Source organism: Silene latifolia, chromosome 10, assembly GCF_048544455.1.
Source record: "Silene latifolia isolate original U9 population chromosome 10, ASM4854445v1, whole genome shotgun sequence".
NCBI lineage: Eukaryota > Viridiplantae > Streptophyta > Magnoliopsida > Caryophyllales > Caryophyllaceae > Silene > Silene latifolia.
The window spans coordinates 93,230,457-93,257,414 of record NC_133535.1 but is presented as its reverse complement, the minus strand read 5'-3'; the positions used below and the strand labels follow the sequence as shown (position 1 = coordinate 93,257,414).

Genomic DNA, 26,958 nt, shown 5'->3' with positions numbered 1-26,958 from the left:
TCTTATGTTGTTTATTGTTGTATATTGTTTGTATTGTATCGTTTAATATCGTTAACTATGAAACATTAGTATAGTATGAGTATGAGTTAAAGTACCACCATGAACACCCACATTGACTCGAGTTTAAAATGTCTTACTCACCAGCGGCGATTGTCCTCGCTTGTTTACATATCCTCGTGTTCAAGGTATGGCATTAATAAAATGAATATTGACTTTGTTTCTCGCTTTTGACCCTCGCTTGTTTTGCTCAATTCGGCCTGCCCTATGACCCTTTGCATGTTAATTAAACCTCTGATTGTTAACATATAACTCAAACAGACGACATTAGATCGATTAATAACCTAATTAGACACATTAGGGTGCTTCGAGATAGGCATTAAAATCGACTAACAAATCTCTAAATAAATTGAATACATCTCTTCTTTCACTTGATTTCTCGCTAGCATAGGAGTGCGTGATTAGCACCTTCCTATTAACACTCGATGAGTAAGCGTTAATATTGTAATATATTGAACCAATCTAACCCTTTAGGCTGTGTAGAATGCACATTTGCGTAACATGTTCTCAATCGATCAACATTGTTTCTAATTTGTTTTCTAACTCATTTTCTAACTCGTTTTGCAATCGATTTAACCAAACGAATCTATATACTAAGAAATAGGATGGTCTCGTGTGTCTAGGACCGTGTGCTTGACCATGTCTTTTGTTGATTTGTCTCGTTTTTTATATCACTTGTTCTCAATTGTTTTGTGGCTTGTAATTTATAGTTTGTTTATCGAGTTGTAATTTTCAAGTTCGCTTTACCTTTTTTTATCGATTCAAAACCTTTTCAAAAGACCTTAGTTTTGTTTGGTTTGATGGTTGTGCTCTAATTCGTGTAAGAGCGTAGTAAATCGCATGTTGCTTAACATGGCCCGATTTATGTTAATGCATGCTTTATTGTGCGACCTAATATCTAATTCGATAAGATTAAGTGAAAGCACACATTACGAGGAGTGACCCAAGGCCGTGAGCCATGTATGCCATGGGCCACCCCTCTTTGTGCACGTTTTCCTTGGCCAAAGTCACCATGTGTCATATATAGCGTTGTATTTTAGATCGAGTTGTATCTTTAATTTCTTGTTCTGTCGGCATGAAATGTCTGGGCTGTAATAGGATAGATTCCAACGGCTCCACCATTCCCATCAAGCCTTATTTGTTTGATTTTGTATGTTGTAAGATCAATTAACCTACATGCTAAATTAAAACTTTGACAAAGTTAGTTTAGTTGCATCTAAATCGACATAGGAACTTCACTTGCTAGGGTTTACAAAACGATGTTTGCATATCATATATCGTAGTAGCTACGACCTTGTTTGAAATCCAATACTTGACTTAGTAGAGACCGTCATTTACTGGCGGGGTTAGGTGTCCTTATGGGCTCCCTAACACGTACCCTCACCCCTTACTCAAGATCTATGGTTTGTGGATCCGTCTAAATACCATTAGATTACGAGAGTCATCCAAATCGAGTGATATAGGGTACAAGTCTTTATCTTTAATCACTCGTAGTCGATTGGCTTTATGCTTTTCGATGAATGGTTTAATGTTGACTTGAATGGTTTCAAGTTCCCATAAAACTTGGTGGCGACTCTAATGTGTCTTAATTCGATTCAAAGGAACCTCGAGTCGATAATTCCCTTGTGAATCCCGCGGACGCAGCTCCCGCGAGCGTTGTCCACAGTGTGCTAGGGAGATGAAGAGCGATGATATATACAGACAATTGTTCGGAATTTACCCATCATCGACCACCGGTCTGACAGGGTTTGAGCCAGCCCTTATACGAGCTGAGTTCTTTGCTCTGATTAGTTGTTGGTCGGACTACTGGATGTGTGGTGACCATTTTCTCATGTTTGCAACGCTTTTCAACAGAACAATATGTGTTATTAGTCATACACGAGGGGAAGTGTAGGAAATATCGGTATACTTCCCTTTAAATTATAAGGATTATAACGAAATTATGTTTATGAATCCTAGTCATAAAAGAAATAGCATAAACAAAATAGAGAGATTAAGAAATAACCTTCGGTCATAGCAAATATAGCCTAAGAACAATATCGCAATGATATTCTCCTATCGGTTGCACCCAATATGATATGAGATATGCCTTTGTTCTTGCTAGAATAGATCCCCAAAATTCCTTAATTGATTTAAGGTTTTTTGTGTATTTTGATGAGAGAATATTAGGTCAAAAGAGAGTTAGAAAAATGATCTACCTTTGAACCCTAATATAACCGAAATATTAGAAGAGAAGCGGAGATATTTTTCTTTCTTTTTTTTATAGTTGACCACCGAAATAATGAGGAGTATTATCTCCTTATTTTGGTTTTTCTACCTACCAAAATAAGGTGATTAAATCTTCTTATTTTTGGTAGTTTACAAAATGTATATAAAGTGTGTAATTTATAAATTGTCATTTAATTTATTCCGTGTTAATAAGTCTACACATAACAGCTTGCAGTCGAGTTATTAATACCGGTCTGTAATAATTTATTATGACAATCTCGTATAATATATACTTTAACTATAAATATCGCATATCTATAATTAGCTAATTAAATATAACCGGTTACATTTAGTTACGAATTAACAACTTAGTTCGTTCAAGCTAACATTAAATACATTAATTAAATATAACAGTTTATATTCAATTTACGAATTGACAGTTAATTCGTCTCAGCTAATATTATTTAATTAAATTAAATAATCGTCTTATCAACACATTGACTAACTGTTTAGTCAAATACATGAACTAACCTTTTAGTCATATAAGGCATCAATGTGATTACATTTCCATAATCACATCTCTCAAACACATCCTTTAGGTGTGACTTTTAGGGACCAGTTGATCACCGCCATCAGTATGATAATAATGTCAAACTTTCTAGCAAACCAACCGTTATTAGGTAATCGTTAATCAACTGATAAAATATGAAGTATACCGTTGTGAACCTATAAGAGATTTATAAATGTTATCACACTAATTTGTGGAGGACACAAGCTCCAACAAACTCCCACTTGTCCTCACAAGTGTATGTGCGATAATCGATTCTCATATCCTAAAATTTCTCCCACTCAATGTAAAACAATTTGCAAAATCCGTATTCACAAAGGTCGTATTTTACAAGTGATCAATATCAAGAGTGGTTTCCCCGACTAGAAAGTAACTTAACTGATAAACGAATCATCATTCGAGCATGGCCATATATTTCAATTACAACTCCTCGAGTGGCCCTGAGAAATAACAATACCTTATAAAGGTTGGATATTTTCTTCAACTCGAATCATGCAGATGTAAGCACAGTATGAAATGACCCAGAAAAAATCTCCTTAGTCTCCTGTTACGGCAGACCATGAGAAAGAAACCAAAGTCACCCAAAAACTGCCTTAATCTCAAGAGACAGTCGATAGTCAAAAGAATCGACTCTAGGAACACAATGGAGGTCCAATCCACGACCTGGCACCGAATGTTTTTAAACATTTAGGACTCCATTAGGTTGTCACAAAAAAAAATGTCCTACGAGGTATCGTTATAACCCGTATTTGTGATCGATCAGCCAACTGATTGACTTATGGCTCGTTGAACCCACCATCAATCGACTGCACAATATAATAGCAAGAGTTATCAGCTCATTAAGGCGATTACGGACCAAAACAAATATAATGTAATTCAGTTCACTTTGTAGCGTTCAAAGTTGTCAGTACAATCCACATGAAAAACAAAATATTATATTAAAACGATGAAGTTATAGATAGTATATGAAAAAGATAATGTATCGAATCCATAATCAACTACTACAACTCAGGAATACGTTTAATTCCCATGGAAATAACGTGCCCTTCATGCTTATCATAATTCAACGGTTTAGTGAGAGGATCCGCGATGTTGTCATCCGAAGCTATCTTGTCAATCACTATCTCTTCTTGCTCCACGTAATCACAGATCAGGTGAGCTTTCCGATGTACATGTCTAGACTTGTTGCTAGACTTTGGCTCCTTAGCCTGGAAGATGGCACCTCTATTGTCACAATAGATAGTGATCGGGTCATTCGAACTAGGAACTATCGTAAGTCCTTGTAAGAATTGACGCATCCATATAGCTTCCTTTGCTGCTTCCGAAGCGGCATAGTACTCGGATTCAGTGGTAGAATCTGCTACAACATCCTGTTTGGAACTCTTCCAGCTGACCGCAGCACCATTAAGAGTGAAGACGAACCCGGACTGGGATTTTGAATCATCCCGATCCGTTTGGAAGCTAGCATCTGCGTAACCGATTGCGCATAGCTTAGTATCTCCTCCATAAGTCAATACCCTATCCTTAGTCCTCCGTAGGTACTTAAGGATGTTTTTAACAGCTATCCAGTGTGTTTCACCTGGATTCTTTTGGTATCTCGTCATACTCAATGCACATGCCACGTCTGGACGTGTGCATATCATGGCATACATGATTGATCCTATAGCAGATGCATAAGGAACACGACTCATGCGCTCAATCCCTTCAGGCGTCGTGGGTGACTGAGACTTGCTCAACTGCATCCCAGGCGTCATTGGAAGGTTCCCCTTCTTAGAGTTGGTCATGATGAACCTTTCAAGAATCTTATCCAAATAAGACTCCTGACTAAGTGATAACGTCCGTCGTGATCTATCTCGGTAGATACGGATTCCCAATATGCGTTGTGCCTCACCCAGATCTTTCATCTGGAAATGGTTCTTCAACCATCCTTTAACCGAAGATAGGAGAGGAATGTCATTCCCAATCAAGAGTATGTCATCGACATACAATATCAAGAAAACAATCTTGCTCCCACTCGACTTGATATATAAGCATGGTTCCTCGAGCGATCGAGTGAAACCATACTCTTTTATCACTTGGTCGAAACGATGATTCCAACTCCGAGAAGCTTGCTTAAGTCCATAAATGGAACGCTTGAGCTTGCACACTTTCTTAGGATTCTCAGGATCTATGAAACCTTCGGATTGCACCATGTACAACTCTTCCTCCAAATAACCATTTAAGAAGGCGGTTTTCACATCCATTTGCCAAATTTCATAGTCATGAAAAGCGGCAATCGCTAAGATAATCCGAATGGAACGCAGCATAACTACGGGTGCAAAAATTTCATCATAATGCAAACCGTGCACTTGAGTGAAACCTTTTGCCACTAGTCGTGCCTTATAGGTATCTGGTTGCCCGTCGACAGAACGCTTTATTTTGTAAAGCCATTTGTACTGTAGAGGTTTTACCTTATTAGGTAAATCAACTAGATCCCATACGTCATTCTCATACATGGAGTTCATCTCGGATTGCATGGCTTCAAGCCATAGCTTTGAGTCAGAACAGGTCATTGCACCTTTATAGGTAGCGGGTTCATTACTCTCTAGGCGTAAAACGTCACTCTCCTCGACCATACCAATGTATCTGTCCGGAGGATTAGAGACTCTACCCGACCTCCTAGGTTCCTCAGGAATATTAACCGTATCATCAGTTGGAGGAACAACTTCCTCCATCTGTTCCTCGGTTGTTGGTTCTGGAATCTCTGACGGCTCGAAAGTTCTATTACTTGTCTTGTTCTCGAGAAATTCTTTTTCTAAGAACGTCGTACTAGACGCAACAAAAACTCGATGTTCGGTAGGCGAATAGAAGTAATGACCAAACATTCCTTTTGGATAACCAATAAAGTATGTCTTGACCGATCGCGGGCTGAGCTTATCCTCGTGTCTCCACTTGACATAAGCCTCACAGCCCCAAACCCGAATAAAGGACAAGTTAGGGACCGTTCCCTTCCAAAATTCATATGGAGTCTTGTCGACAGCCTTTAGTCGGACTTCGGTTAAGTATAAGAGCAGCTGACAAAAGAGCAAAACCCCATAATAAATCAGGTACTACCGTGTGACTCATCATGGATCGAACCATATCAAGTAAGGTTCGATTTCTCCATTCGGACACACCATTTAATTGAGGTGTTCCAGGTGGAGTTAATTGTAAAACGATTCCACAGTCTTTAAGGTGTTGATCAAACTCATTTGAAAGATATTCGCCACCCCGATCTGAACGGAGTGCTTTAACCTTTCTACCCAGTTGGATCTCAACCTTGTTCTGGTATTCCTTGAATTTCTCAAAGGACTCACTTTTATGCTTCATCAAGTAGACATATCCGTATCTACTCAAATCGTCTGTGAAAGTGATAAAATATCTATAGCCATCTCTAGCGGTAATTGACATAGGTCCACAAACATCAGTATGTATGAGTCCTAATTGGTCACTAGCACGCATTCCAACACCTTTGAAGCAAATTCGAGTCATCTTGCCGATAAGACATGATTCACACGTGCCAAATGTAGAAAAATCGAATGCGGGAATAGTCCCATTATCGACGAGTTTCTTTACACGTTTTTCATTTATATGTCCCATTCGACAATGCCATAGATAGATTTGATCTTTGTCACCAACCTTTAATTTCTTATTATTCACGTGTAATATTTCCGTGGTTTGATCTAAGATGTAAATTCCATTCATGGAAAGCGCTTTGCGTAAATCATTTCATTGAAAGAGAAAATACAGCTATTATCCTTTATTAAAAATGAAAAACCGTCCTTATCAAGTAAGGAAACAGAAATAATGTTCTTAGACAAACTGGGTACATAGTAACAGTTATATAAAAATAACTCAAAACCACTAGGGAGTTGGATTACGTATGTTCCCTTCGAGACTGCAGCAACTCTAGCTCCATTCCCGACTCGCAGGTCCACATTACCCTTTCCGAGAGGTGTTATGTTTTTTAGGCCCTGCAAATGATTACACAGATGAGAACCACAACCAGTATCAAGTACCCAAGTTCCGAAATTTGCATGGTTAATCTCAATCATATGAATATAAGATGACATACCAACAGGAATGACGCGGTCTGCTTTTATGTCCTCACGGTACACGGGACAGTTCCTCCTCCAATGTCCAGTCTTGTGACAATGGTGGCATTCAATATCACCGCCCTTGTTCTTTGCTTTGCCTTGTGAGCCACTAGTCTCACCAGGCCCACTCTTACTGTTTCCCGGCTTCTTAAACTTTGGCTTACCTACAGTTAGGTCGCCTGGAGCTTTGCCCTTACCTTTATTCTTGTTGGAAATCATGAGAACATCCTGCTTCATGCTCCCACTCAATTTCATATCCTTCTCGGTCTGTATGAAAAGTGAGTGTAGCTTATGAGGACTTTTCTTCAAGTCATTCATGTAGTAATTTGCCCTGAAAAGGGTAAAACCATCATGAAGTGAATGAAGCATTCGGTCAATGACTATGCTCTCACTGATTTTGCAATCAAGTGCCTCCAATTTCTCGACATTCTCAATCATGTTAAGAATGTGTGGGCTAACCGGTTGGCCCTTCTGGAGTTTCGCATCAAAGAAGCGACATGTATGCTCATAAGTAACGATTCTCGGTGCTTTTGAGAACTCGTTAGTGAGCGTGGTGAAAATCTTGTTTGCACTTTGGGCAATGAAGCGTCTCTGCAAATTGGTTTCCATTGCAAAGATGAGTACGTTCTTTATCGCACGCGCTTCCATGACAAAATCACTATAAGCAAGTGACTCGTTAACTCCTGCATTGGGGCCTGGGTTTACCGGTATTGGCTCAGTTAAGTACTTGAGCTTACCGTCAGCAATGGCAGCATTCCGTAGTGCTGCCTCCCAGTCCGCAAAGTTGGACCCATCATTCTTCAGTCGTGTGAACTGATTCATGTTGCCCATAAAAACTTTAAACCAGGACTCGCGTCCAAGTGTGGCACTCGGCATTGGGATTTCGTTATTTCCAGCCATTTGTTGTAACAGTATTATCAAAATAAATGTATTCTACACTGCGAAAAGAAGAATAAAAATAATAAGCATATGCATCGTTATGATTTAAATCTTAATGCAAAACTGTTATAAGCGAAGACTCAAGCATTTATACAATTGACCTCCCTCAAGAATTATATAAATGATCCCAAGACTCAATTATCTGTAAATTGATAAGCCAACCTTTTGGCTAATTCTACTGTTAGAATTCTTGGTTGATAAATTTCTGCAAATTCTATCTTTAGTCCATCATAATCACGAGAAACTCTTCGGACTATAATGTTGAGATAAAATAGGTCAACACAAACTACTTACCCAACGTAGAAGGGGTCATATTATGCCTACCGACGAAGAAGGGATTCATAGTTGTTTGCCCTTATAAAGACTAGTCTCAATTTCCGTTTTAGAGGAAGATCCCATCAACTTTATTTTAATTCATTTTAAGTGAACTAATATCTAGCATGCGTGAATGAATAAACTAAGGTGATGGCTTAAACTGTGTGACATCTGTATGTCTATGAAAACTAACATACAATCTATATGAGTCAATTTTCATGCATTTTAGTAGGTGGTTTGGTTTTAGGCGGAAAATGATGCACTAACTAGCATGTGAATGAAAAGCAATAAGAACGGTAAGACGTAAAACAAAATAAAGTCCTAGTATGGCCTATCTACCAAAATGAACGTAAATACAACTTTGGAATTCATCCTTGGACCCGAGAAGCTTGTCTTGATGTTCCATCTTGATCCATGTAGCGGGAGTGAGCAATCCAATCTCCATGTTTAGTCTTCTCAAAAATTACAATTTAAAATTACATAATAAACCTATTTGCATTCTAATTTCAAAACCGTAATAAATAAAGAAAACCAAAACGGAGATACGAGATCTCAAATTACATTAAAAATTATGTTTCCATCATTACGAAAACATAATTTAACTAAGGCCATACTAGGTATTACAAATTACAACCGATTGCAAAAAATACGTAAATAAATCCATTCAACGATTCATTCAACTTAAAAAAATTGCATCAACTAAAAAAATTAAACATGCAAGACATAATTCCTTAATTATGTAGATTAATTTCCCAAACCACCTATTTTAATGATCAAATTAAGTGACAATTCCTCAATTACTCGCATTAATTTCAATCTTAATTCACATTGACCTATAATATGAATTAATCACACATTACTTTAAACCTCTTTAAAATAATTAGGTATCTATTATTTTGTGAACCGCTTCACAAAAATTTATCATACATTGTAAATTTAATGTATAATCAATCTAGGCCAAAATAAAACAAAATTTCCCTCTTTTTTTCTGGTCTCGGCATTCCAAGAAAAACAAAGAAATTTTTTTTTTCTTTTTTTTTCACAGCTATCGGCATATAGCAAAAACATAAACAGAAACCTTTTTTTTTCTTTTCGGTATTTCTGCAAAAACCGAAACAAAACAAAAAAAAAACAGAAACTTTTTTTCTTATGCACTCGGCTAAAAAAAAATGAAAACAGCCTCCTTTTTTTCTCGGCATATCAGTAAAAACCGAAACATTAAACAACCTTTTTTTTTCGGCATTATGCCCTAAAGCAAAAAAAAAAATTAGATGAACAAATTCGTTTATAGTTGCTATTAGAACAAGATTGGCATAATCATAAACATATGAATTAATGAAATATGATTCTAAACAACAATTTAAAACCATATATGCCAAAAACTATATAGCAAAAAACAAATTATCATCATCAATCAAAACTATTCCATTTACATTTCAATTTAATCCTAATTAAATCAAAACATCTATAAATTCATCATATTATCATCTTAACGGATTAAAACAACAATATGACTAAATCAAAATGGAACAATACATCAAAAAAACGGAAAAAACTTACGGCAGAAAAAAAAAAAATTCACGGCTGGAATTTTTTTCTTCGATCCATCACTTTTTGTTTAAATTCAATTATGAAATTCATATAAAATAATTTCGTGGTCTTGGCTCTGATACCACTTGTAGGAAATATCAGTATACTTCCCTTTAAATTATAAGGATTATAACGAAATTATGTTTATGAATACTAGTCATAAAAGAAATAGCATAAACAAAATAGAGAGATTAAGAAATAACCTTCGGTCCTAGCAAATATGGCCTAAAAACAATATCGCAATGATATTCTCCTATCAGTTGCACCCAAGATTATATGAGATATGCCTTTGTTCTTGCTAGAATAGATCCCCAAAATTCCTTAGTTGATTTAGGGTTTTTTGTGTATTTTGATGAGAGAATATTAGGTCAAGAGAGAGTTAGAAAAATGATCTACCTTTGAACTCTAATATAACCGAAATATTAGAAGAGAAGGGGAGATATTTTTCTTTCTTTTTCTTGTAGTTGACCACCGAAATAATGAGGAGTATTATCTCCTTATTTCGGTTTTTCTACCTACCAAAATAAGATGATTAAATCTTCTTATTTTTGGTAGTTTACAAAATGTATATAAAGTGTATTATTTATAATTTGTCATTTAATTTATTCCGTATTAATAAGTCTACACACAACAGCTTGCAGTCGAGTTATTAATACCGGTCTGTAATAATTAATTATGACAATCTCGTATAATATATACTTTAACTATAAATATCGCATATCTATAATTAGCTAATTAAATATAACCGGTTACATTTAATTACGAATTAACAACTTAATTCGTTCAAGCTAACATTATATACATTAATTAAATATAACAGTTTATATTCAAGTTACGAATTGACAGTTAATTCGTCTCAGCTAATATTATTTAATTAAATTAAATAATCGTCTCATCAACACATTGACTAACTGTTTAGTCAAATACATGAACTAACCTTTTAGTCATATAAGGCATCAATGTGATTACATTTCCATAATCACATCTCTCAAACACATCCTTTAGGTGTGACTTTTAGGGACCAGTTTATCACCGCCATCAGTATGATAATAACGTCAAACTTTCTAGCAAGCCAACCGTTATTAGGTAATCGTTAATGAACTGATAAAATACGAAGTATACCCTTGTGAACCTATAAGAGATTTATAAATGTTATCACACTAATTTGTGGAGGACACAAGCTCCAACAGGAAGATGGAAAGAAAGTTTGGGACGGAAGTTGCAACACTATCATGCCATTGAAGACCCCAATTGAAGACAGACAACCATTCGGTATTATGTGGATTGTCCTACACCATAACCATTAGATGCGGTTGCATTCTAGAGGGCTTCCTGAACAGCTACCTATGCCACCAATTCACCTCGCTTGGTTGACCTACCGAGATGCTAGTGTTGCTCACCTTGATACGTTATATCAACAGAACATTGAGAACTCGCAAGAATTCATGGGTTCGACACCCAGAAGATGTCGTAGAAGGCGAAATGATAATACTGCGACAGTTATCACACTTGACAGTTTAATAGCTGAAAATTCAAAAATATATCCGTTTGAAGTTCAAAAAAAAAAATATTAAGTTCGCTTGTGTAATATATTTTAAGTTCGTTTGAAATTCAAATAATTGTTACTGTTATAAATTCAAACATTATAACCGTTTGAAATTTAAAAAAAATAAACGTTCAAACTTTAAAAATATAACCGTTTCAAATTCAAATAATTGTTACCGTTATCAATTGGGTATAAATACCCCTTGCTATATCCATTACAATCACAACATCCCATCTTATTCACTATTAAAAATCCCGATTTCTCAATCAAATCCATTCACGGCAATACCAAAATGGCCACAAATGCTGAAAAAATGATAGTGTGCCAAAGAAAGATCGACTAAATCGTTGTGGATTTACCAGTGTTAGTTGCTCGTTTTGAATTAGTCGTCCCAAGTGCCACTATATGGTACTTCCTTGAAAATCCGCCAATTGGTGTTCTATGTCTCATCTTAGCCGGGAACTGGGACGATTTCCGCACTCCTCTCCTTACCGGCGATGTAGTGTCTGCAGAAACATTAATAGAGAAGATGTGGGAGTATCGGAGGTTATCGAGTGATGTCATTTTCAGCGCATACTAACCGTGCTCGATTACGCTACACTTTCCAATATGTGCCGGTAGAGTGTTCAACCTCGGAAATTCAAAAATCGACATCATAGATATCTATGATCAATATGTTGCTGCTCAACTTGAAGAAATTAAGGCCTAAGACGATCTAGAAGATCTGGAATCGTCTTCTTCATCAGCTGAAGATAATTAAGTTCGACTTTAAACTCGAACTTAATAAAGTAAAACTATGCTTTAATTAAGTTGTATTTCCAATTTATGTCACTTTTTTAATTTCTGTTAAGTACGTTTTAATGAAGTTGTAATTTCAATTTATGTCGTATTGTTAAGTTCCGTTATGTATGTTTTAATTAATTTGTATTTCCGATTTATGTCCTATTATTAATTTATGCCTTGTTTAAATTAAGTTGAAATTTAAATCTCGTATATCACTACGGGATTGATCAATAAAATGATTATTAAAATTAAAATAAGAAAAAAAAAAACAGAAATGTAAATATCCATACAAAGAGTTAAAGACAAAAAAAACTTAAATAAAATTATCCATACAAAGAAAAAAAATAAAAAATAAAATAAACTGGTCGTCATACACGTCTTCAAAGTAGGGACTCATGTCCGCAAACAAATCCTCTAGACGCTCTCTCTCCATCTTCTCACTGGGTTGTTGAAAGACGGTCTTGAATTGACGACTAAGAGCTAGGGCGACCTCTGGCTCTTCATGAAACTGGACAGTACGAAGATGGAGGCGGTGCAAGGGGGGATAGAAATACGGGTGTGAAATCTCCGCATACCAAGTCATGTACCGCTAAGCATGCTCGAAAGGTATAACTTCTTTAGTTGACCGATGTCGGAATGATATGATCGAAGTTGGGATCCCCCATGTCCTATCAGGCTCTTCCCTGAACCAAAGCCTGTAATTCCCGTTCATCGGCCGATACTCAAGAGACGAAATCAGTATCGGGTACGGGATAGTCTGACGATACCCAAACTGACGCATGCACCGATCAGGCTGGTACGGCTCTACTATATTAAGATGTCTGATAAAACCCGAGTAGAGCGATACCCTAAAATTTACCTGGGAACGGTTCCCGTATGGCAACCATCGGACATGCTCCGACCTAAGATCGTCTAAACTGCGGTGATACATCTGAAAACACTCAAAATCACCCTTAGACTAAGGCAAGCGGGCCCAAGCCTAGACTAGAGGTCGGTTCTCGAGATAGAATCTGGCGCCGGGTCAAACTTGGGAAAGTACTCGTATATCCATGTGATACCGTCGTTTAGTACCAAAATTAAATTTATAATTCCAAACTAAAACTATAGCTAGTGATAGTAAGGGTCGAACCACAGAGAGACAAGGTTGATTTTGTTTGCTATTTTTCAGTTTATAAAAGTAACAATTAATTGGGGGGTTTTGAGTTTGGTTGATTAAATGGCTAATTGCTAAAATGAATATTCTCAACAAGATGAAAGGGGATCGGGGACTTCGGTTTACCATGGCAAAAGTCAGGTCAGTAAGGTAGCAGAGGTCTTATAATACGGTCTCAGGGAATGTAAGCTAACCTTTCGATCGATGCTCAATTAACCTTACGGTCTATTTATTCCCTAGAATTTCTCAAAGCCTTCGCTCAAGGGAAATTCGTAATCTAATGATAATACAATTTACTAATCTTTCAATCTAGTAAAAAGGTTTATCAAAAGACAACAAGACCAATACAGAAGAATTCATACTACAAAACAATCCTTATTTCTACCATGGCTCACCTCGTTCCCAATCAAAGAAATTACCTACGCATAATTAAATCTATACTAACTTCAGAATTAATAGTAAAGAGCAAATTTGACATAATTGAATCAAACTAAAACAAAAGGGAGGAACTCAATCGCTGAAATTAAATGGATGAAAACAAGAATCGAAATAACAAGGAAATAAGGAAGAGAAAGAATTGCACAAAAGGTTACTAATTGAATTCAAGAACAAAGTATTGATATCGAAGGTTTCCGTCTCCAAGCTAGATCTAAAAACTGAGTTTTCCAATAATGAAAAGCATCCCTAAAAGTTGCTGCGTTCTCCTGATAAAGAGATACTGAAAGTTAATTACAAGTTGGCCTTTTAAAAGTCTAACACGAAGAAATACGTATCAGCTCGAAAACTGGTCGATCGACCGGTCAGCGTGGTCGATCGACTGGTTGTAACAGTCCAGTAGCTTCTGATGAGCTTCAGTGGTCGATCGACCTTACAGCCTAGTCGATCGATCGATGGTCTTTGTGCGAAACACTTCTTCTCTTCAAAAACAGCTCCTCACTCCAATGCACGCATCCCGAGGTGAGTGAGTACGACTCTCCTTCTTCTGGGCTTCCTTGAAGTTGCCTCCGGAGAACGAATCAGGCTTGATTTAGCTTACTTCCACTCATCCCTACAATAAATCGTAGAAAATGCAAAGTAAACCGTTTCGGGAGAAATAGCAGCCTTAAGCTAACAATTATGCATGGAAATACGTGCCAAAACCACAGATAAAGTGCATAGAATATGCACGTATCAAATCTCCCCAAAACAAACCTTGCTTGTCCCCAAGCAAGCACTATGACCCGTATAAAAACTAAATGGAAATGAGTACATTTCAGAGCTAACTACAAGTTAATGCCAAACCGTTTAATGCACATAGTCAACTACTGCAAAGCTTAATTCAAGTGAACAAATTTATGCATATCATGGAATTTAATCGGGCGTTCGACCTTGCAAGATTCATACATTCGGACTCTCCCGGGCCACTCTTTTCTCAGCAAAGCAAATGGTAAGATTATATGTAAAAGAGAGGGAAGAAAAATACAGTCTCTCACCTAGACTACGACCGACAAAACATGTATGCCTGACTAGCATGAATAATGATTCTAGCTATCGTACATACGCATAACCACCGTCAAGGACTATCACATGCCGAACTATTGCAAGATTTGGATATGTGAGGCTAAGTGGGAAAGAAGGGGCAGAACAATTATGGAAAAGTGAAGGTAAGAGCCAAGCTAGTACCTAACGAACCATTAGGAACCGTATCCCGTTCTTCCAACTCAACATAAAAACCATGCCTTTAGTGACTAGGCAACACAAAATCCCAAACAAACGCCTCCAATTCATGAGGTAAGCACATGAGGCGTGTTCTTATTTCAACCAAGACCTTATTATTTTCAAAACTCTCTTTTTTTTTCCTTTTTCTGCCTGTTTCTTTTTCTTTTCTTTCATTTTCATTTTTTTTTTCAACCTCTGAACTGGTGGTCGATCGACCAGTGATGGCAGTCGATCGACCACCCTTACACAACCAGAGCCTTCTGCCTAGGTAAGTCCTTTTTTTTCATTTCTTCTAAAATTCTTTCTTTCATTTCAAAAAGACACAACCCCTTCACTTCTCATCAATACTCACTCCATCAGTACAAACGAACAAAAACTGCTTCTAATCCGACAAAAATTCCTCTACTACTTCCTAGCTTGGCACAATGGTAGGCTAAGTATGGGATGTAGTTGAGGGCAACTGGCAGTTATGGCTTATAGTGGAGTTAATGAGGTAAAACGAGAAAGGGGGAGGATGCAATAGTTCTCAAAACATTCAATACCGACCACAAACCAATGCGTATAGGCAATAAGCAATCAAAATTCATACACGTGCAAAACATGAAATGAAGGGAGTACTACTCTCAATCCTAAATTAACCGGTCATGAATGTCACCAGTTATAGGCTCTATATCTCAGAAAGTATAAGTAGTTTGCCAAAAGTAATGAGTCAAGTCTAATTACCCGAAATGAATTCCATAACAAAAATTGAGAAATCACTTATAATTCTCGCTAAACAGTTGTGAAAAGGGCATGGAATGGCATATTTGACTAATAGTGCAAAATCATCATTAATAACTCCAATCCGACTCAACTATATGCAAAAGTAAACGTGATATTTTTTGATTGATTTTTTTTTTTGAATTTTCAAATTTTTTCTTTTTGAATGAATGAATGAAAACAAAAACACAAATGCAAACAGAAATGCACTAAACATGTGACTGAAATGCAATAAAAGGAAACAAATGCAGATGCAAAACAAAAGGCATATGCAAATACCCTCCCCAAACCAAAACGCACAATGCCCTCATTGTGCTCAGCAGCAAATCACCAGCAGAAAAATGGGCGAATAAAAGCATAATAAAATAAAAGGAAGCTAATAGAGAAAAGAAGAAACTCACAAAATACGACCTCCCCAAACCAGCCAAAAACGGGGAGGTCACCAGCATCTAATCTCCACCATCGTAGTCAGAGTCACTGTCCTTTCCGGACCCCGAGTCGCTCCCCTCGTCCGCCTCAGCAGCAGCGGCAGTGGCTCGCCTGGAAGTGGAGGCACCAGCAGTAGTAGTGGGAGGGGGTCTCCTAGCAGGCTGAGGGTAGCCGCCCACAGGAGGGACAAAGAAGGAAGGGTGAGTCCAGTCACCCTGTGGGAGCATCCCTCCCCGGGCTAACTCCTCGTAAACCGGGTAGAGGGCTAGAGCCGTGTCTAGCCTGTGCTCGTTGAAACTCCTGCACAAATCACCCAATGCACGTGACATTGCCCTCTGGTCCATGGCCGGAGGGACAACCAAAGGAGTAGGTGCTCGAAAAGTGGCCGGGTAGCCAGTGGGAGCAGGAGTGGAGGAAGAGGGTGCCTGTCCAGTGGAGGCACGAGCTCTCCTCAAAGTGCTAGCAGAAGCAGTGGACGCCCGCAGAGGAAGCCTGTAGCTAGGCAAGGGCGGCCGAGCTGCCCCCTCAACAGTGGTAAGTGGCAGGACAGGAGGGTAGCCAGTAACAGGGATGCGGTCACAGATGAAGTAATCTATCTTCCACCGCATCTGTCTATCAACCTAATATACAGCCCTCGCATAAGGAAGGTCCATGAAACGTTGGTCAGGGTCGATGGGGTCCTCCTGTCGGGGGAAAAGTAAAACAAGGCGGTTGGCGATACGTGTCACCAACTCGCCACAAGCAATGGTGGTCAAAGTGCACTCACTGACAGTCTGAAAGTGAGCGGCAGTCAAGTAGGCAATGTTATATATACGGGCTGTCCGACTATCAACGTTCAGATAGCCCGCCAAGATCGAAAGCTCAATATTATTCACGTTTTTAGACTCTTTACGGCCAAAAATGGTATTACCCATTAGCCGCAGAAAATAACGAAGAGGGGGCAAATGGACGGAAGTGCCCGTCCTTTTTGACCCGTAAAAGTCACTGATACAAGACCACATGACTCGATGAGTATCAGAGGTGTCCGAGGTTCTGCCCTCGAAATAAAGACCCAGAAAACCCGCAAAATCAGCCAACGTCAGAGAGTAGTTGACATTGAAAAGTCGAAAGGAAATGCAAGGGTTGGTCTTATTAGCCAAGAAAGCTTTCGAGTCAAAAGCATAAGACGAAAATAATTCAAGGGTCAAAACATAATACGTGAACTCAGCCATGTCCACTAAACCTGTCATACCCGTCCCATTTAGCAGGGACACAACCGACTCATAACAGCCTAATTTCTCCAAAGTATCTTTATGGAGAAATCGGGTAGCTGTGACCTTCATCTTCGAAACAAAAAGAGAAAATTTAGCACGTTGCGTAGAATTAGCAAAGATAACCTGCGGATAGTCAGGTAGACTATCCGTGGTAGCTTCTATCAGCTGTGGCGGTCCTCGTGGCCGCTTGGCAGCCCCTTGGCTTGATTGTCCCTCGTACATGTGCTCCTTTCCTTTTGTCATTGTTATTACCTGTAATTGACGCATTAGCAACGAGAAACCCCCTAGCAATGTCAATTTCTGGACCCGAATCAAAATCAAAACTGGAAAGCAAATTAGGGTTTCGAAAAAATTGGGGGAAACGGCTTTAAACACATCCCAGCTGCTTATTTGCTTTGAAAATCATGGGGGAAAGGGTAGATTAAGCAATTAAAGTATAAAGAAGGCAAGAAATCAGTCCCAAAAATTGATTTCCCCAAATCGATTTTTCCATCTCAAATGCATATAACTCGAAAATGTCGCATAGAAACCACAATAAAATCGAAAATAGAGCATGGGAATGAGATTAGAGACATACCTTGAAGATTTCCTTGAAGATTAAAGCAAGAAAGGAAGAGATTAAGACGGAATTTGCAGAGAAATCGCGAAAAAGGGAGAGAAATAGGGTTTGCTCATGATTTTCTGATTTTGGGAAAGTGAAAGAATAAAAGAATAAAGGATGAAGACTTCCCTTATTAGCTGCATTCTGAACCCGCGAACTGGTCGATCGACCAGTTGACTTGGTCGATCGACTGGTTTTCCATATTCACGGCTTCTGGACTTCCCTTGGTGGTCGATCGACTATATGACCCAGTCGATCGACCAATCCCATATACACAGTAGCCTCTGTTCCTCCTCTGCAGTCGATCGACTGACTCACTTAGTCGATCGACTGCTATCGCTGGCAATTAGACTTTAATTCGTCAAAAATTCATTTTGCCATCATAACTTCCTGTCTTTCTCTCGCAAATATCCAGTAAACCATCTACGCACTTTGCATAAAATAAGTTCCTGCAAAAATTATCAAAGGCGCGCAAGTTTTCCAAACCAAGAAATTGCAAATTAAAATAAATAAAAAAAACAAAAACAAAAAACTTAAAATGCAAATTGAATGAAATAACAAAATAAAATTCCTAAATTACAAAAAATTACAACCTGGGTTGCCTCTCAGTTAGCGCTGGTTTAAGAGGTCCCGCACGACCTTTTTACCTCAATTTGCATCATCTGATAACGGGTCGAAGTACAAAACCTCGACTTTCCCAACATATGCATCTGATCCGTGATAATGCTTCACATATTGGCCATTAACCTTGAACCTTTCTCCAGCTGAGGTCTCCAATTCAACTGATCCGAACTTTGTAACTGCTGTGACCGTATAGGGGCCGGTCCACCTGGATTTCAGCTTACCAGGAAATAAACGGATACGAGCGTTAAAAAGAAGTACCTTATCGCCAATATGGAACTCCCGCTTGATGATTCTCTTGTCGTGCCAGCGCTTTGTTTTCTCCTTGTAGATCCTTGCATTGTCATAGGCCAGCAGCCTGAATTCCTCTAACTCATTCAGCTGTGTCATGCGTTTCTCACGAGAAAGGTTAGGATCCAAATTCAAATCACAAATAGCCCACCAAGACTTACGCTCTAACTCAACAGGTAAATGACATGTCTTACCATAAATCAATCGGTATGGTGACATCCCGATTGGCGTTTTAAACGCAGTTCTATAAGCCCATAAGACATCATCTAACTTAAGACTCCAATCCTTCCGTGATTTAGAAACAACTTTAGCTAAGACTTCTTTCAATTCTCTGTTAGAAACCTCAACCTGACCACTAGTTTGGGGATGATACCCCAAACCTCTACGATGTTGGACACCGAATTTAGTCAATAAAGCACTAAGTTGTTTCTCTTTAAAATGCATTCCCCCATCGCTAATGACAACCCGAGGGACACCAAAACGAGGGAAAATTATCTTTTTTAACAGTTTAATCACGGCCTTTGCATCGCAATGGGGGGTAGCGATAGCTTCCACCCATTTGGATACATAATCTACAGCTACGAGGATATATTTATTACCTTGACTGCTCGGAAAAGGTCCTTGATAGTCAATGCCCCACACATCGAAAATCTCAACCTCAAGAATGCCTACCTGTGGCATCTCATGTCTCTTGGAAATATTCCCCGATCTTTGACAAGCATCGCACTCAGCAACAAAATTGACACAATCTGCATGCAAAGTTGGCCAGTAGAAACCAGATTGGAGTACCTTAGCTACAGTCCTCGACGGACCGTGATGACCACCATAAGCAGAAGAGTGGAAAGCCTCTAGGATATCCTTCACCTCCCACTGAGGTACGCATCTCAGGATGAGACCGTCTGCGCATTCCTTGAAAACATAAGGATCATCCCAAAAATATTGTCTAGCATCATAGGCGAACCGCTTCTTCTGCTGCCAGGAAAGCTCGGGTGGTATCCTACCTGTCACAGCAAAGTTGGCAAAATCATCAAACCACGGGGGTGGATAAGACCCTGAAGTAGTAATAGCTAAAAGACTCTCATCAGGAAAAGAATCATTAATAGGTAACGAATCCTCCCTTTCTGTCAGCTGCAGACGAGATAGGTGGTCAGCTACCACATTCTCTGCTCCTTTCTTATCTTTGATCTCCAGATCAAACTCCTGCAAAAGGAGTATCCACCTCAAGAGCCTCGGCTTCGCATCTTTCTTAATAAAGAGTGTCTTCAACGCTGCATGGTCAGTATAAACAATAACCTTAGAACCTAACAAATAAGACCGAAATTTGTCTAAGGCAAAAACAACAGCTAGAAACTCTTTCTCAGTGGTAAAGTAATTAATTTGAGCCTCATCCAGAGTTTGGCTCGCATAATATATGGCATTCAGAGCTTTATTCTTCCGCTGTCCCAAAACTGCACCGACCGCATAATCGCTGGCATCACACATGATCTCAAATGGGAGGTTCCAATCAGGCGGCTGAATGATTGGCGCAGAAACTAGGGCCTCCTTTAACCTGTTAAAAGCGGTAAGGCACTCATCCGTAAATTCAAAGACAGCATCCTTAAGGAGCAAATGTGTAAGTGGTTTAGCAATTTTTGAAAAATCCTTAATGAAACGCCGGTAAAAACCAGCGTGATCAAGGAAACTCCTCACTCCTTTAACATTCACGGGAGGAGGTAATTGCTCAATCACCTGCACCTTTGCCTTATCAACATGTATACCTTTATCAGAAATCAGATGTCCTAACACAACTCCCTCATTGACCATAAACTGACACTTTTCCCAGTTTAAAACAAGATTAACATCTATACAACGCTGCATGACTTTGTCAAGGTTAGCTAAACAACGATCAAAGTCACTACCATAAACTGAGAAATCATCCATGAATACTTCCATAATATTTTCTATATAATCAGAAAAAATCCCCATCATGCACCTCTGAAAGGTAGCAGGGGCGTTACACAATCCGAAAGGCATTCTACGATATGCAAAAACACCCTGTGGACAGGTAAAAGTAGTCTTACTCTGATCGTCCGGATGAATAGGGATCTGAAAGAACCCTGAATATCCGTCTAGAAAACGGAAAAATTTGTTAGAAGCAAGTCTTTCAGTCATTTGGTCAACAAAAGGGAGGGGGAAATGGTCTTTCTTGGTGGCGGCATTCAACTGTCTATAATCAATGCACATCCGCCACCCTGTCACTACTCGAGTTGGTATTAATTCATTTTTATCATTTTTAACCACGGTAGTCCCTCCTTTCTTCGAGACTACCTGAACTGGGCTAACCCACTTGGAGTTGCCAACTGTATAAATAATACCTGCATCGAGTAGTTTCATCACCTCAGCCATAACAACTTCCTGCATCTTCGGGTTCAACTTACGTTGACCCTGTCTGTAAGGCTTGTGGCCTTCTTCCAACTCTATCCTGTGCATACAAACATCAGGGCTGATGCCCTTAATGTCATCCAAAGAGTAACCCGTGAGCTTTCTGTTCTTCTTAAGTACACATCAAAGCAGGCATATTTGGTCATTATTAAGCTTAGAGCTAACAATAGTTGGAGTCTTGCTCCGTATCATCTAGAAAAACATACTTAAGATTGGGAGGAAGTGGCTTACGCTCTGGCACCTTTACCTCTACAGCATAGACGGAATCAGCTTCAATGGTGTAGCAAGTGTTGACCAAGTTCTCGTTGGCCAAGCTCAAAAGCATCTCATCTTCTTCGTCATTGAGCTCGTAGCTCTCCATTGAGGCTACCAAAGCATTTGGCTCCTCAGCATTCTCCATTGTATTACCTGCACACTCACCTAAACGGGTTAGATCAGCTAAGGGATCCTTGGTTAAGGATTCCCTCTAATTACAAGTAACAGCCCTGTCAACAATATCAATGGAATAACACGTATCCTCATCAAGAGTTCGATCGCCTTGTGAGCAAGATCGAACTCAATGGTGTCATCCCCTACCTCTAAGGTGATGGTTCCGCTTTTGACATCTATTACTGCCCGTTTGTATGTAAAAACGGTGCCTAAAATAATAGGTATCGATTGTCCTCCGCAATGTCCAAAACAACGAAATTGACAGAATAAAAAACTTACCCACTCGAACGGGTACATCCTCTAGAACACCTATAGGTCTCTGAGTCGATCTATTTGCCATTTGAACGGTAATATCGGTCACCTTAAGTCTACCAATGTTTAACCTTTCGCAAACAGAATACGGCATGACACTGACACTGGCCCCTAAGTCACAAAGGGCCTTTCCAATTACGTGGTTACCTATAGTGCAAGGAATTGAGAAACTACCCGGGTCTTTTAATTTAGGTGGCACATTAATTTGCGAAAGAGCATTACACTCTTCCACAAAAGCAACATTACCATCATCACGAAAATTTCTCTTACGATTTAAAATATCTTTCATGAATTTAGCGTAAGAGGGTACCTGGGTAATTAGATCCGTGAAAGGGACCGTTACCTCGAGATTCTGGACCATCTCCAGAAACTTACCAAGCTTACGCTCCAGCTTAGTAGCCTTCAAACGCTCCGGATACGGATCGCACATCGCCGTAGGATTAGTAACCTTCGGCTTCCGTAGGTTTAAAACCCCCGTCAAATCATCAATGAGTGAGGAATCATGTGGACTAGTTGACGGATTTGCATCCTGCTCTAGAGTTCCAGTCGATCGACTGATATGAGTGGTCGATCGACCCACTTGGCTAGGCGTGAACAGTTCCTGACCAGAATTGAGTTCGTCAGGTGATCCAGTCGATCGACTGGTGATGTTGGTCGATCGATTGTTGTGATGGTGGTTGGTGAATAGTTTCGACCAGAAACTATTTTATCTCGACGCTTGATCGATCGATCGACAATGTTGGTCGATCGACCGGAAATCGCAATTGAGCTCGTTTTTGCACGAATTTAAACGAGCTTCTTCATCATTTCCGAGTCTTCCTTTGGCTTGTCGGGACTTTCATAAGAGAGGCCACTCCTGAGATTAATGGCGTTAATCGTTTCAATCGGCCCTTCACATTTGCTTGAAGAATTAGCGGCTTGCTTAGCCTCTATATTCTCCAATTGCTTCACAAAATTCCTTGAGGACTCAATCCCACCGCTTCCATATTCGCCACTTGAACCAAAAGTAGTTGGACCATTTCTCTCAACTTCTCGGTCTCATCTGAGTTTTGAACAGTTACTTCAACTTTCTCCTTGGAAGCTTCAGAAATCTCGAGCTTCTCGAGACGGGTAGAAATAGAAGTTATAAGTGTCACAACGGCACTCATTTCATCACTTTGCTTTCGGGACTTTCCACGTGAACTTCCAAACTCAGCTCTATGGACCGCCATCTCCTCAATAGTGTTCCAACCTTTATTCTGACCGGTATTGTTTTGGAACCGCCATTAGCAAAATGCATCCAGGATGACCTTGTAATCATCATATAGCGCATTATAAAATAGATTGCAAAGATACCATTCTTTGGAAACCATGGTGAGGGACGGCTCGGACCAAACTTTTGAAACGTCCCCATGCTTCACAAAAACCTTCATCGGCTCCTTCTGGAAACTTGTGATTTTACTTCTCAAGGCGTCGGTCTTTGAAAGTGGGAAGTACTTCTTGTAGAAGGCTAATGCTAGAGATGTCCAAATCCGTTACTCATTTGCTACCCTATCAAGGTAGCGATACCAATCTCGCGCTGAATCCTTCAAGGAGTATAAGAACATCAACCCCTTTACTTCATCCTGAGTCACCCCAGCTGGTATAGGTATAGAACAGCAATAGTCTGTGAAAATCTCCATATGCTTCAAGGGGTCCTCATCGGTAAACAAACAAATTGATTTCGCTCCACTAAATCGATATAAGAGGAACGAAATTCAAAGTTACCCGTAGTAGGGGTAGGTAACTGGTGCCTCTTTGGAAGATGGTGTTCCTTTGGCTGTAGATTATCATATATTGTAGCCATAATTGCCAAAATGAGAGTACTCAAGTCTTCCTCTCAAAAACCTGTCTTCTAACTGTGCAAAAGCAAAACTAGAAGCAAAGGTAAGCAACGGCCTCAAGGAACAAAAGTTCCTTGAGACTAGAAAAATAAACTAAAATAAAGCAAACAGAATTACACCGTCTCCCCGGCAACGGCGCCAAAATTTGATACCGTCGTTTAGTACCAAAATTAAATTTATAATTCCAAACTAAAACTATAGCTAGTGATAGTAAGGGTCGAACCACAGAGAGACAAGGTTGATTTTGTTTGCTATTTTTCAGTCTATAAAAGTAACAATTAATTGGGGGGTTTTGAGTTTGGTTGATTAAATGGCTAATTGCTAAAATGAATATTCTCAACAAGATGAAAAGGGGATCGGGGACTTCGGTTTACCATGGCAAAAGTCAGGTCGTAAGGTAGCGAGAGGTCTTATAATACGGTCTCGGGGAATGTAAGCTAACCTTTCGATCGATGCTCAATTAACCTTACGGTCTATTTATTCCCTAGAATTTCTCAAAGCCTTCGCTCAAGGGAAATTCCTAATCTAATGATAATACAATTTACTAATCTCTCAATCTAGTAAAAAGGTTTATCAAAAGACAACAAGACCAATACAGAAGAATTCATACTACAAAACAATCCTTATTTCTACCATGGCTCACCTCGTTCCCAATCAAAGAAATTACCTACGCATAATTAAATCTATACTAACTTCAGAATTAATAGTAAAGAGCAAATTTGACATAATTGAATCAAACTAAAACAAAAGGGAGGAACTCAATCGCTGAAATTAAATGGATGAAAACAAGAATCGAAATAACAAGGAAATAAGGAAGAGAAAGAATTGCACAAAAGCTTACTAATTGAATTCAAGAACAAAGTATTGATATCGAAGGTTTCCGTCTCCAAGCTAGATCTAAAAACTGAGTTTTCCAATAATGAAAAGCATCCCTAAAAGTTGCTGCGTTCTCCTGATAAAGAGATACTGAAAGTTAATTACAAGTTGGCCTTTTAAAAGTCTAACACGAAGAAATACGTATCAGCTCGAAAACTGGTCGATCGACCGGTCAGCGTGGTCGATCGACTGGTTGTAACAGTCCAGTAGCTTCTGATGAGCTTCAGTGGTCGATCGACCTTACAGCCTAGTCGATCGACTGATGGTGCTGTGCAGAAACACTTCTTCTCTTCAAAAACAGCTCCTCACTCCAATGCACGCATCCCGAGGTGAGTGAGTACGACTCTCCTTCTTCTGGGCTTCCTTGAAGTTGCCTCCGGAGAACGAATCAGGCTTGATTTAGCTTACTTCCACTCATCCCTACAATAAATCGTAGAAAATGCAAAGTAAACCGTTTCGGGAGAAATAGCCGCCTTAAGCTAACAATTATGCATGGAAATACGTGCCAAAACCACAGATAAAGTGCATAGAATATGCACGTATCAAATCTCCCCAAAACAAACCTTGCTTGTCCCCAAGCAAGCACTATGACCCGTATAAAAACTAAATGGAAAGGAGTACATTTCAGAGCTAACTACAAGTTAATGCCAAACCGTTTAATGCACATAGTCAACTACTGCAAAGCTTAATTCAAGTGAACAAATTTATGCATATCATGGAATTTAATCGGGCGTTCGACCTTGCAAGATTCATACATTCGGACTCTCCCGGGCCACTCTTCTCTCAGCAAAGCAAATGGCAAGATTATATGTAAAAGAGAGGGAAGAAAAATACAGTCTCTCACCTAGACTACGACCGACAAAACATGTATGCCTGACTAGCATGAATAATGATTCTAGCTACCGTACATACTTATAACCACCGTCAAGGACTATCACATGCCGAACTATTGCAAGATTTGGATATGTGAGGCTAAGTGGGAAAGAAGGGGCAGAACAATTATGGAAAAGTGAAGGTAAGAGCCAAGCTAGTACCTAACGAACCATTAGAAACCGTATCCCGTTCTTCCAACTCAACATAAAAACCATGCCTTTAGTGACTAGGCAACACAAAATCCCAAACAAACGCCTCCAATTCATGAGGTAAGCACATGAGGCGTGTTCTTATTTCAACCAAGACCTTATTATTTTCAAAACTCACTTTTTTTTTTCTTTTTCTGCCTGTTTCTTTTTCTTTTCTTTCATTTTCATTTTTTTTTTCAACCTCTGAACTGGTGGTCGATCGACCAGTGATGGCAGTCGATCGACCACCCTTACACAACCAGAGCCTTCTGCCCAGGTAAGTCCTTCTTTTTTTTCATTTCTTCTAAAATTCTTTCTTTCATTTCAAAAAGACACAGCCCCTTCACTTCTCATCAATACTCACTCCATCAGTACAAACGAACCAAAACTGCTTCTAATCCGACAAAAATTCCTCTACTACTTCCTAGCTTGGCACAATGGTAGGCTAAGTATGGGATGTAGTTGAGGGCAACTGGCAGTTATGGCTTATAGTGGAGTTAATGAGGTAAAACGAGAAAGGGGGAGGATGCAATAGTTCTCAAAACATGCAATACCGACCACAAACCAATGTGTATAGGCAATAAGCAATCAAAATTCATACACGTGCAAAACATGAAATGAAGGGAGTACTACTCTCAATCCTAAATTAACCGGTCATGAATGTCACCAGTTATAGGCTCTATATCTCAGAAAGTATAAGTAGTTTGCCAAAAGTAATGAGTCAAGTCTAATTACCCGAAATGAATTCCATAACAAAAATTGAGAAATCACTTATAATTCTCGCTAAACAGTTGTGAAAAGGGCATGGAATGGCATATTTGACTAATAGTGCAAAATCATCATTAATAACTCCAATCCGACTCAACTATATGCAAAAGTAAACGTGATATTTTTTGATTGATTTTTTTTTTTGAATTTTCAAATTTTTTCTTTTTGAATGAATGAATGAAAACAAAAACACAAATGCAAACAGAAATGCACTAAACATGTGACTGAAATGCAATAAAAGGAAACAAATGCAGATGCAAAACAAAAGGCATATGCAAATACCCTCCCCAAACCAAAACGCAC

General features: G+C 39.0%; 1 non-coding gene across 1 annotated transcript; it reads left to right on the top strand.

The window, feature by feature from the left end:
• The first annotated feature begins 23,433 nt into the window (after positions 1-23,433).
• LOC141609665 (small nucleolar RNA R71) lies at positions 23,434-23,539 on the top strand. The gene has a single exon (XR_012527586.1). It is a non-coding gene; the product is annotated as a small nucleolar RNA R71 (small nucleolar RNA).
• The last annotated feature ends 3,419 nt before the right edge of the window (positions 23,540-26,958 follow it).